Here is an 11685-nt window from a genome sequence, read left to right on the forward strand (position 1 = left end):
CTGGCCATGGAAGAAGAGGAGCAGGCCACCTAAGAAGAGGAGTTCAAATCAGTGGAGGAAGAGGAGCAGGCCAACGAGGAAGAGGCGTTCAAATCAGAGGAGGAAGAGGAGCAGGCCAACGAGGAAGAGGAGTACAAATCAGAGGAGAAAGAGGAGCAGGCCAACAAGGGAGAGGAGAAGGTCCAGGAGGGAGAGCAAGACAAACTTGCACCATCATTACGGACGAGATGCGAACAACCGTCATTGACCATGTCATTGTCTATGGCATGACAGTGGCTGAAGCAGGACTACGAGTCCGTCCAAACCTGAGTAGGTTCACCATGGCCACCATTATCAGGGCATTCAGACAACACAACAGGTATTGTACTCTATTGCTTTCTTTGTCACAATACAATTTTACAAGCCTGTGAAAGTAGTCTATTGGTTTCAAATCAGTTATTACTGTATTGTAAAACTGACAACATGTGTTTCTTTCTTTAGAGTTGAAAGAATGCCACATAGAGGTGGGAGGGTCGCCATATGTACAGTGGCACAAGAAACCCTCATTGTGGATATGGTTCGTGAGAACAACCTCACAGACTCCGGGAGATCAGAGACAAAGTCATTGCCGATAATGTCAACTTTGAGAGCATTAATGATGTCAGCTTGGCCACAATAGACCGAGTTCTCCGGCGCCAAAAGATGCGGATGAAACAGGTCTATAGGGTTCCCTTTGAGCGCAACTCTGCATGACACAAAGACCTACATTACGAGTATGTGCAAGTAAGTATACATCCATGTACACAGTACAGTTAGTGAACATACTGTGTTGCTCAGTGGCCTACATTACTGGACAATACTGTGCTACCTGATTGACTGTTGTTCTGAACACCTGTGCACTTTCACATTTTCACAGAGGATATTACAGTTGGACACGATGGCCAGACCTCATGAGTACCTCTTCCTGGATGAGGCTGGCTTCAACCTGCAGAAAGGAAGGCAAAGAGGCCGTAACATCATTGGCCAAAGAGCCATCACTGAGGTTCCTGGCCAACGGGGGGGGGGTGTAATATTGCTCTTTGTGCGGACATGGGTTTGGAGGGGCTTGTCCACCGGCATGCTGTCCTTATGTCTTACAACACCCAACGTCTCCTCACCTTCCTAGAGGAGCTAAAAGACATCCTCCTGGGCCACCAACAACACCATCCTGGGCCCGCACATCAAATTTATGTGATCATTTGGGACAATGTACGCTTCCACAAAACAAACCAAATCAGAGAGTGGTTCACCACCAACAGTAACCACTTTTTAAACGTCTGTCTGCCACCCTACTCCCCTTTCCTGAACCCTATAGAGGAGTTCTTCTCATCATGGAGATGGAAGGTTTATGACAGACAACCATACACTAGAGAGGACCTCCTAAGGGCAATGGAGCTGGCGTGTGTTGACATCCCATTGGAGGCCTTCCAAGGATGTATTCGCCATTCCAGGGCGTTTTTCCCGCGGTGCCTGGCAAGAGACAATATAGCCTGCGATGTGGATGAGGTGATGTGGCCCGATGCAGCTCAGCGACATGATGAATAAAGTAAATAAAAAAACTTCACACCCTGATCATGTTTTCAAGAGTACTGCTGTGTGCAATAGATTCTGTTTTTGCATTGAGTTGTGTTACAGTAGTGTACATGCAGAATTTACTATAGATTTATACTCTTCATATGAAACTCTCAAATCTAAATGCCTAATCCTCTGCAGATATCTAAGAACATCCATTACTGTAAAGTTTCAAAAATATGCATTGGCAGTTATGAAACAAAGAACCTTCTCACAAATTAAAAAATGTGTTTTCAATTGTTTTGCTGTAGTGTGTAATGATGTGTATAGTGTTTACATTTTTGAAAGCTTCGAGCTGCTCTTTTGGTGTGAAAGTTTGAGTTTTGAAGTGAAAAGGTGTGGTTGTGTTTATGTAGCTTTAGAAAAGGGTGTTGAGTTTAGACATTGGGGAACATGGAGGAAACGTTTGTGAAATGTGTTTTAGCATTTGAGAAAAACTGTAACACACATGTACTCTGTCTTACTCCTACTGACTTTCATTTTAATGTTTTTTGTCATGTTATTAGACAAATATTGATTCTGAATTGCTCCAGATAAATTAGGTGCACAATAGCGATTGTAGTGTAGAGGTTTGGAGCTTGCTTTAGTGAAATGGTAATCGCCCTGATTATGTGAAATGCCTCTCTCTATGTAATGCCATGCATTGTTATTTTGCATTTTGTACAGTTGATGGTTTCTATAATTGCAACGTGATAGTGGTGGTATTAAGAAGCGAATTAAGTCAGGTAAATCTCCACTGAAGGCCCAGTTACCAAATGCACGGCCTGCCAATGGGCTGAAGTCAGAGCTCTATAGCAGGCAACTCAAGATCCAACCTATGAAAACCATTCATGTAGCTGGCTTTGTGCACAGGGGCATTTTCATGGTAGAACAGTTTTGGGTCCCTTAATTCAAGTAAAGGCAAAAATTGTATGCCTCCAACTTTGTGTATGCCTGTAAAAATCAGGTGTCCCATAAATTGTAAAAATTAAAGACTTAAAACAAAAACCTGATGTAATTACTTTAAAATCCTTAAATCTTTACACATAATATGTACAAAAAGCACAGAGAAATAGACTGAATGTTGTATGGAGTACAAGCTGTTTGTGGTTTACATGCTCCTGCCATAACAAATAGGAAATTGTACCAAGTGCCAGTTAATGTGTCTACTAAGAGCTGTTCATGGCCTCAGTAGACTCAGCTCTCTTGCCTTTGGCTCCTAAACAGCCGGAGATCAGTATCGATTTCTGGCCTTGTTGAATCCTGTCCTCTCGGGGTAAAGCACTGGCGATGTTCTCATTCCCCACTCGAGTGCCGTGTTCGCTCCCACAACGGAGATTTGCTGTCTGAAAAATAAAAGGAACGCTGTAACAGCTATACAACAAATGTTGCTTTGGCTAAGTTTTGGGCACAGCAGGGAGCTGGAGATGTGCACGGCTGCCGTGTCCTGGGACGGCCTGTGTTTTAAAAGGCATCAGAGTCGTGCTGAAGCTCAGTCTGACGTGTGTGTGTGTGTGTGTGTGTGTGTGTGTGTGTGTATGCCTGCTCGCTATGTGTCAGGTGGGAAAACAAAAATAAAAGCGAAAGAAAGCTGGTATAAGAAGCCAAAACTAAAGGTTTATGTGATGGGATGGGATGTATTGTCTGAGATGTGTTTTGTCTCAAAAGAAATGACAAAGTGAAAGTGAAACATGTTGAAAGGACAATTACAGGATGCACAGATGAGAAATTTATGAAAATACAAGCAGAAAAGACAGTTTGAGGTTTGGGGATTTCTTCCTGAAAACAGTTCGAGAAGAGACGGAGGCAGTGGGACAGAAAATATCTTTTTTTATTTAAAAATAAACAATTATTTCTTTTTTACTGTCAACAATTTGTTTTTCTCTATTTTTTTACACTTAACTTTGAAATTTAATTATAAATTGATAGAAAAGTGACAAACTTCTAATAGATACTCAGTATTTTGTCTTTTTGTATGTACAATGGGCTAAAGGTGTTTTATGTAAGCTGTGGGTCTGAGCTATACAGTGCAAAGCCTAGAAACTGAATGAATATGAAAAAATACAAAAGATTCTCGTTTTATAAACCAACTAAAGCTAGTGGATTTGTGCTTGTGATTATGTAAGTATGTATGTACACTACACTATATGGACAAAGTACACCTATGAACACCTTTGACATGAATGTGAACACTAACTGCACCCCAGGGCCTCTCCAACTCTCATACGTACATGACTTTACTAGCACCCTTTTATATGAATGAGCAAAAATCTCCATTAAATCTAGTAAAACACCTTCCCAAAAGAGTTGAGGTTATTATAACAGCACATGGGGACTAAATGTGAAATGGGATGTTAAATAACAAATGGCAAGTTTATAGTCAGGTGTCCACACATTTTTGTGGATATAGTGTATGTGTGAATCAGGAATCTCTGGGACAGGATGCAGTTTAAAGTAAGTCTAAAAACGAAATAATTATTAAAACATGATTAATATTTAACATTTTTTTTAACATTTAACAGGTTATTATTTTTCTACACACCACTCCACTTATAAATAGTATATATATATATATATATATATATGTGCAAACACACACACACACACATGCTCTCTCTCTCTCTCTCTCTCTCTCTCTCTCTCTCTCTCTCTCTCTCTCTCTCTCTCTCTTCTCTCTGCCTTTCCCATACAACAATACCTGACTAATTCCAAATGATGCCGCACACTCAGTTTTCCACACAAGAGTAACATATGGACCTCACAATCCCTCACACACTGTGGCTTGTGGATGAGTATATTACACACACACAAACATACACAAACACAATTAGCAGGGGATAGTGATAAAAATAACTAACATGTTTCTGATCGCTTTATTCTCCCTCCTGCAGTTGCTCTGAAAAGATTTGCTTTACATAACAGCCATGCAAAATCGTAAATTGCAACAACTTGTAGCTTTTTATAGCCCCTCGAGCAACAAACACAAACTAACCAGGAAAGAATGTGTAGGATGCAAAGTACACAATGTTTTTTTTCCATTTTCCATCAGTATACCAGCCTGACTTTAATCAGTCTATTTTGTATCACATGTGCATTTGTTCTCTTTCAGGAACTCGAGCTACGTCAACAACACTTTGGAAACGCTCTGAATCATGTGTGTACTCCGTACAAGCAAGCTAGGTCGGTTCTCTAGGGAATCGAGAGCACTCTTTGAGGAGAGTGCTCCCACTCCTTGTGGTTCTGGCCCCGCTTAATTTTAAGTAAAGAGGTGTTTGAGACCTGGGGCTCGTGGTCCAGCATTCTGTCACAAGGTTCGGAAGCACACCTTTCAATGGTTTCTTTACCTCGCTATGAGTTCAGCTCCACCTCTCTTCCTCTGAAGAGGGGGGATGTAGCTTTGCGAGACCTCAGAGACAACCCCTCATCCAGTCCCTTTCAAAGAGTGACCTAGACACCATGCTGGGAGTTCCTGGTCATCGCGTAATGCTTACGATAGATGCGTCCCTCACGGGCTGGGGAGCGGTCATAAATGGTCTCTGGGGAAGGCCCCATGACATATGGCATATCAATTGCCTAGAGATGCTGGCCGTGCTTTAAGCATTGAAGCATTTCCTTCCAGACCTCGCAGGCTACCATGTGTTGGTCTATATGAATAACACGTCTGTGATTCCTACATAAACCACCAGGGGGGTCTGCGATCTCGACTCATATACAAGCTGGCACGTCCGCCTGTGGGCCCAGGCAGAGCTGCTCTCCTTGAAGGCAGCGCATGGCCATGGTTTGCAGACCTAGTAGCAATTCTCGAACAGCCTCCCTGGGAGATTCCTCTCAGGAGGGATCTTTTCTCTCAGGCAGGGAGCACAGTATGTCACCCCTGCCCAGAGCTGTGGAAGCTGTGGCCCCTGAGGGGACACAGTTCCTAGCCTCTGGTCTCTCCACGGAGGTGGTGGAAACCATTCTACAATCCAGGCGCCTGTTCATGGCATGGTGCGATCTGCACCAATTGGATCCAGTTAACTGCCCGATTGGTTCAGTCCTGGGTTGGCTCCTTTGGTGACACGTTTTCTCTGTGGCACCCTATTTCTGGGAGTTTACTCCAGGCATGGCCAGTGCCTTCCTTTACCCTAGAACAGGATATGTTCCCAAGTTACCCTGTTATGCTCCAGGCATTCTTTCTCCTCCTTTCCAGGCCCTAGACCAGGAAAAGCTAAAACGACTGTGTCCAGTGCGAGCACTGGACATATATGTCCACAGAACAAGTCTGTAGAGAAAGTCAGAGCAACTGTTCATCTGCTATGGCCCTCAGAGGAAAGGCCTTTCTGCCAACCAGCAGATGTTTAGCAGATGGATTGTGGATGCTATTTCTTCCTCCTCTAATCCTCTAGTCGCCCCGCTCCTTTTTGGGTCAGAGCAACCGAAATGTGGCAGCCTCTAAGGCTTTGTCCTCTGGAGTTTCCCTCTAGGACATCTACAACGCTGTGGGCTGGACTACCTTGTCAGCTTTTTACCCTTGACCTAAGTGCCACTCCTGGCCCCTCAGTCCTTCAACCTAGCTCTTGCTCTACATTCTGAAGCTACTGATTGAGTACAGGTGTGTATATCAACGCACAGTTATAATTTTTTTTATTTTGCATATCCCTGCTTGTTAGAAACGTACATCCAGCATCCAGCACAGAGAGTTAATGTATGGGTTACTTTACTTTTATCCACTTATGTACGTTTCATGACACTCCTAATTTGTTTCTGTGTAGTTTGTAAAAGCTTGTGAAGAGTACAGTTTATTTTTGGTTCTCTTATTCAAATTGTACAATTACAAAAAATTATAACTAAGTTGAAGATCACACTGATTATAGTGATGGCGCTTTGTACAAGACAGTTTAATACGAATATAAAATCAATTAGAAGAATTTTTGCGTGCTGAAAGTCTAATGTAATTACAGTCTTACCCCAAATACATGTGTAGGTTTATTTTAATTAATGACATTAGTGGTTTCCAGTTTAAACTTACATATTTTATATATTAAATGACTAACTTAAATAACTTCTTCTTCCTCTTTTGGCTTCTTCCATTAGCGGTCGACACAGTGGATCATCCGTCTCCATACCCCCCTGCCCTCTACATCTGCCTCTTTCATCTGCCTCTTTCAAACCAACTATCTTCCCGCGCCACATCCATAAACCTCCTCCTTGGCCGTCCTCTTTTCCTTCTTCCTGGCAGATCTATTCTTAGCATTCTGTCCATCCTTGTCACTACCAACGAAAACATTAACATCTTCAGCTCTGCTACCTCCAGCTCCACCTCCTGTCTTTTAGTCAATGCCACTGTCTTTAAACCATACAACATCGCAGGTCTCACCACAGTCCTATAAACTTTTTCTTTCACTTTTGCAGATACCCTTCTATCACAAATCACTCCTGCCACTCTTCTCCACCCACTCCACCCTGCCTGCACTCTTTTCTTTACTTGACTAACACACTCTCCATTACTTTGCATTGTTGACCCCAGGTACCAGAACTCCTCCACCTTCTCCACCACTTTTCCCTGCAACCGCACCACTCCACTGCCCTCCCTCTCATTCACACACATGTACTCTGTCTTACTCCTACTGACTTTCATTCCCCTTTTTCCAGCACGTACCCCCACCTCTCCAGGCTCTTCTCATCCTGCTCCCTACTCTCACCACAAATCACAATATCCTCCGCAAATATCATAGTCGACAAAGACTCCTGTCTGACCTCGTCTGTCAACCTGGCGATCACCACTGCAAACAGGAAAGGGCTGAGAGCCCATCCTTGATGCAGTCCAACCTCCTCTTTGAACCAGTCTGTTGTTTCTACTGCACACTTCACTGCTATCACACTGTCCTCATACATGTCCTGCACCACCCTCACATACTTCTCTGACACACCTGACCTCATACAATACCGCAACTCCTCTCTCTCCACCCTGTCGTACACTTTATCTAAATCCTCAAACACAATGCAGACTAACTTAAATAAATAAATAAATTAGATTAAAAAAGACATAAAACTACAGATAGATATATCCTGAAAATATCCTGTTAAGCAGCTTCATACACAATAATACAAACAAAAAGCATGTTATTTCCTTAGACGGTACACTATAATTAAAAAAAAAAAAAAAAAAAAAAAATTGTAACTTACATAACATACTATTTAAATATAATTACATGCTGTCTCTATTCATGTATTATGCAGATACTGCAAACACACACACACCACATTTTCTCCACTTCCACAACAGGACATGAGGTGATGGATGAGAAAACAATAAAGTTTGGATGAGAAAAGCTAAAAAAAAAAAAAGAGAATCTTTTAAGCAGAAAAACCAGAGAAAATTTTAATTACAAAGTTATTTGAGTTACAGTTTGACCTTTTGAAAAATTGCATTTCACTGTTAATTTAACAACACACACACAACTATCATCAGTTAGGTAAAATGGTAATGTATTGTGTTTAATTTTGTTAAAATTGCCTTTAATCCTTTAACAGTTAAACTATCTTAGGTATGATGTGAACCTGTGTAATGTCAACACAGGAAACAGCATTCATCTACAATACCCAGAACTCAACGCAGTCTACAAATGTGTCCACTCTATACTACAACACAACAATTCATCCAACCACATATGGTTCATCTCAATCAGTTTCCTTGCTGCCAACGTTGGGAATAAATATATAGTGTAAATACACAGTACTTATTATTATATGGGATATGCGATATGTTGAATTGAATTGAATCTGTGTTGTTTTGTACCTCAGTCTTGAAGGAATGTTATTTTAGTTTTGCTATAATAGATGTATAGAATTAAAATTACACTTCACATGATGAGTTTGGGAACTGGTAAAAATTAAGGCTCACTACACATTGGGACACTGATGACTCAATTTGGGTGACATGATTAACTTGGAATTTTGTCATCAGTTACTGTCAAAACCCAAAAATATACAATATTTTAGTTGTATATATCTAAAATAAATTTGTTAGCTTAATCAAACAGGTTTAAGTAATGGTAACTCCATTAGGATTGTAGGCTAGCTACTGGATTTTTTAAAATTATTTGTAAGACTCAAACAAACCATATATAGAACATATATGTAGTCCATTTGTTAGATTCAGTTTTGGAGTCAAAGTTCCGGTGAACTTGAAGGAGTTTACAATTGATACCACCCTTAAAATGGCTGACTCTTTGATCGCTACTGAACTACTGACTGAACTAATTGAGACACATCCAAAGAGTGACACGTTCACGTTTGCCAGCTTAATAATCACAATTCAACTCATTTACTCAATCATAGCCACACAGTATATAAGAACTACAACCATTCTCTGCAAAGTATACACTTAAAACATATAACTAACATATCACTAACAGCTTGAAACAAACTCCTTGTGTTTGGCGACACACTTGGCCAATAAACCGGATTCTGATTCTTATATAAGTAAAGAGGTATACACTCTTCCCATTTACAGTGAGGAAAATAAGTATTTGAACACCCTGCTATTTTGCAAGTTCTCCCACTTAGAAATCATGGAGGGGTCTGAAATTGTCATCGTAGGTGCATTCCCACTGTGAGAGACATAATAAAATAAAAAAAATCCAGAAATCACAATGTATTATTTTTTTAACAATTAATTTGTATGATACAGCTGCAAATAAGTATTTGAACACCTGAGAAAGTCAATGTTAATATTTGGTACAGTAGCCTTTGTTTGCAATTACAGAGGTCAAACGTTTCCTGTAGATTTTCACCAGGTTTGCACACACTGCAGGAGGGATTTTGGCCCACTCCTCCACACAGATCTTCTCTAGATTAGTCAGGTTTCTGGCCTGTCGCTGAGAAACACGAAGTTTGAGCTCCCTTCAAAGATTCTCTATTAGGTTTAGGTCTGGAGACTGGCTAGGCCACGCCAGAACCTTGATATGCTTCTTACAGAGCCACTTCTTGGTTATCCTGGCTGTGTGCTTCAGGTCATTGTCAGGTTGGAAGACCCAGCCTCGACCCATTTTCAATGCTCTAACTGAGGGAAGGAGGTTGTTCCCCAAAATCTCGCAATACATGGCCCCGGTCATCCTCTCCTTAATACAGTGCAGTCGCCCTGTCCCATGTGCAGAAAAACACCCCCAAAGCATGATGCTACCACCCCCATGCTTCACAGTAGGAATGGTGTTCTTGGGATGGTACTCATCAATCTTCTTCCTCCAAACACGTTTAGTGGAATTATGACCCAAAAGTTCTATTTTGGTCTCATCTGACCACATGACTTTCTCCCATGACTCCTCTGGATCATCCAAAAGGTCATTGGCAAACTTAAGACGTGCCTGGACATGTGCTGGTTTAAGCAGGGGAACCTTACGTGCCATGCATGATTTCAAACCATGACGTCTTAGTGTATTACCAACAGTAACCTTGGAAACGGTGGTCCCAGCTCTTTTCAGGTCATTGACCAGCTCCTGTGTACTTCTGGGCTGATTTCTCACCTTTATTAGGATCATTGAGACCCCACGAGGTGAGATCTTGCATGGAGCCCCAGTCCGAGGGAGATTGACAGTCATGTTTAGCTTCTTCCATTTTCTAATGATGCTCCAACAGTGGACTTTTTTTTGTATGGGGTGGACAGGTGTCTTTATGCAGCTAACGACCTCAAACAGGTGCATCTAATTTGGGATAATACATGTAGTGAAGGTGGACATTTTAAAGGCAGACTAACAGGTCTTTGAGGGTCAGAATTCTAGCTGATAGACAGGTGTTCAAATACTTATTTGCAGCTGTATCATACAAATAAATAGTTAAAAAATCATATATTGTGATTTCTGGATTTTTTTTTTAGATTATGTCTCTCACAGTGGACATGCACCTACGATGACAATTTCAGACCCCACCATGATTTCTAAGTGGGAGAACTTGCAAAAAAGCAGGGTGTTCAAATACTTATTTTCCTTACTGTATATGTTCCTGGTCTTTCTGGTGTTTTAACCTTTCTGCCTTTGCCTTGTCTTCTGTCATGTTGTATGCTTATTACTTGACTGTTGTCTGCTGAGTGGCCATGCACTTGTCTCACACGCTGGATTATCCTGCAAGCTTTTCAAATACAGAAATAGTTTACCTGAGCCTGTATCCCAATCTGTCACCTGACAATCTGGACTTTATTTGAAGAAAAATCGAGTGGCGAACTGCTTTAAAGTGTAACAAACTTTTACCAATCAACAATAATATAATGAAATATTTTAACTTATATATGTGTAATGTTTTGCTAAACAATTGAACACTGAGTGACCTATACTTTTACAACTACGGTTTATTGAGGTTCACATTACAAAATGTAGGTTCATGAACAATACAATTTTTTTCCACACCTGTGTTTATCAAAGCAAAAGCATTTCAAAAGTGTCTTTGAACAATTGTAGCTTGGAAATTACTCCGGTGTTCGATAAATGCACAAATAATTCAAGCTTACATCCATAATTGAGTTTTTACTCATTTCCTATTGATGTTCTTGTTAGAAAGAAATGGCTTTGAGCTGTTTGCCAGGATGAAGGGGAACGTTTTAGGATTTTTAAGATGCACTATGTTAAAGGATCTGGCTAAAGCAACTGACAAATGCTTAAAGAAAATAAAGTCTTGATTTGTATTCAGGCATCTGTGAAAATGTTTTGACCAACTCAGAAAACCCAACCATCAAGTCCATTGTGGAATTTACTGTCTACCTTAATCCTGAATATACAGCTTATAGACTTTTCTGTTAATTTATAGACTATTGTTCAATATTAATTATACTAAACATTTGGAGATTGAAAAAAAGGTTCATGATCCCTTAGGATGTTTTTCTAACAGGTTTTCAGTTTAGCTTTGGCTTTGTAGGCAAGTATTTTAAATCTAATGCAGCTGCTACAAAAAGCCAACAGAGGAAGTGTAGCATTGGGGTGGTGGGAGAGAACCTAGAAAAGTGAAAGATATACTGTTTAGCTGCATTCTGGATCATGTTCATACACATAGCAAAGTCAAGTTTCAGCTGTTGAATACATGAACAAACTAATAAATAAATAAGTCAAAGTATGTCAGTCAAATTTAGCAGAAGAACTAGACAGATTG

General features: G+C 40.7%; 1 long non-coding RNA gene across 1 annotated transcript; it reads left to right on the forward strand.

Moving 5' to 3' along the window:
- The first annotated feature begins 658 nt into the window (after window positions 1-658).
- On the forward strand, window positions 659-1389 carry LOC310730920. The gene is made up of 2 exons (XR_014535014.1): window positions 659-762; window positions 896-1389. It is a non-coding gene; the product is annotated as an uncharacterized lncRNA (long non-coding RNA).
- The last annotated feature ends 10296 nt before the right edge of the window (window positions 1390-11685 follow it).

This window comes from Silurus aristotelis, assembly GCF_946808225.1.
Source record: "Silurus aristotelis genome assembly, chromosome: 1".
Lineage (NCBI taxonomy): Eukaryota > Metazoa > Chordata > Actinopteri > Siluriformes > Siluridae > Silurus > Silurus aristotelis.